This window comes from Elephantulus edwardii, unplaced genomic scaffold, assembly GCF_000299155.1.
Source record: "Elephantulus edwardii isolate Elephantulus edwardi_28Jun2011 unplaced genomic scaffold, EleEdw1.0 scaffold00020, whole genome shotgun sequence".
NCBI classification, from domain to species: Eukaryota; Metazoa; Chordata; class Mammalia; order Macroscelidea; family Macroscelididae; genus Elephantulus; species Elephantulus edwardii.
In genome coordinates, this window is record NW_006399770.1 from 18,265,585 (window position 1) to 18,267,514 (window position 1,930).

Consider the following 1,930-nt stretch of genomic DNA (forward strand, 5'->3'; position numbering starts at 1 on the left):
CTATGTCAGTCCTGTTTTATAGCAGTTGCTTTATGCAGTATTTGTCCTTTTGTGTCTGAGATAGTTCACTCAGCATGTTTTGTTGGGTTTTTTAAATAGTCTCTTCTGGTAGTTAAATTTTTATTACCATTATGAAAAGAAAACCTCTATTTACAATACAAACTGCTAAAAGTACAAATACTTTGGTAGGTTTATTTCCTTTTTCATAGTTAGGTAGAAAATACAGTATCAATATAGATCTATTCTAGTAAAGATAAACTTTTAGAGGTCATCCATGGGTAGTGTAAATGGTTAACTACTAGGCTGCTGATGGAAGGCTTAAAGTTTGAGTCCATCCGGAGGTACTTTGTTAGAAAGGGCTGGTGATGTACTTTTGAAAAATCAACCATCAAAAACATTAAGGCCTATAATTCCAATCTGAAAGAAATGGGTCACCATGAGTCAAGGGCAACTGTATAAAAAAGGTGTTGAGTTTTAAACACTAGTTATTTTTATGATACATTTGCCTAGAAGTAGCTACGTGCTCACACACTGATGAAGTTTTCATTGTTCATTCTTAACACTTAAAACTCTGAAGATATAAAAATAAAGACCAATTTGTGAAAGTGGATCATTTTCATGTTTTTATATCATAATAGACAGTTTCCTTGAATGCAGGACTTCTAAGGAAGGCTGTTTGGTAGCATTCGGAAGTACATCGCAATGCTGGTTTTCTGACTGGTTTGTATCAGTCGTCAAAGTGCTATTAGACCAGTAAGACAGCATTTATACAGTCATCATCTTCAGGATTGTTGGTAACCTGGGCATATTTCCCCCAAATAACCTTGCTTCCTTGTGTCACAAGGCTCAACTCACTCTCGTTCACCTCAATGACGGTACCTTTGGTAATAACACGTAAAGTTGTTTACAGTGGGGATGAAGGATTCTTCTTTACACCAAGTACTGGCAGGCAAAATGTGGCTTTAAGTTCAGGATGTGTTACATATGCCTTCTTAAACCGTAAGCCCAAATAGCTGATGAATCTTTCATATTTAGGTGGTTTTTGTGTAAAACCATCTTCAACAAAGCACTCTTTAGTAACCATCCTCTTCCAGGCTTTCTTTTTTCTCTTTCCTGTTCGAATAACTTTCAGTGCTTCTGTTCGCCCTGGGCACGAACTCTGGGGAGAGGGACTTCCCATTTTCCTGCTTTCTCTTTGTGTTTTTGTTTAATCATGTTGGAAAGTACTTTAGCTCGGGACTCCCCCTCTCTGTCCAACAGATGGGCAGGTACTGCACCTTGTGGAGTCTTCTCATCATTCTTTTGTTTGACGTCTCTTTTTTCATGCATCTTGATACTCTTTTTCATTTGTATTTTCTCAGCATGACACTGCTTATGGTAGAGCTTTGCCTTCAGACCTATCACCTTCTTTGCCTTCTTTGAACGCTCATGAGCCGCTCAACTTTCTTCCTTCCTTCTTTCCTTCCTTCCTTCCTTCCTTCCTTCCTTCCTTCCTTCCTTCCTTCCTTCCTTCCTTCCTCCCTCCCTCCCTCTCTCTCTCTCCTCTCTCTCTCTCTCTCTCTGTCATTCTTTTTAATCATGATAATCCAAACGGTACCCATCGCTCTTTTGGTGTAACTCAAGATACTAATTTTGTGGCATGGTGACTGCAGCAAAGTCCCCAGGCGCAGTCTCCAGGGCGCAAAGCAGCTCTCAACTTTCGGTTCTTGGAGATTCATGAGCCGCCTCCACGCAGGGCCGAGTCTGGAAAAGCAGCATAATGTTCTTTTAAAAATCCAAAACCTTTTTTTTAAATTTAAATTTGTTATTAATTTCAGTAAAAATTTACAGAGGCTTTGGATTTCCATTCATTCATTGTTGCACATTTGTCCCCTCCTAAGACTCCCCCCGCCCCCCAGAACACTACCCTCTTGGAAAAGTAAAAGAAAAA

The 1,930-nt window shown here is 39.5% G+C and overlaps 1 pseudogene; it reads right to left on the reverse strand.

Annotated features, from left to right (window-relative positions):
* Window positions 1-745: 745 nt before the first annotated feature.
* LOC102876133 lies at window positions 746-1,641 on the reverse strand (annotated as a pseudogene).
* Window positions 1,642-1,930: the final 289 nt, after the last annotated feature.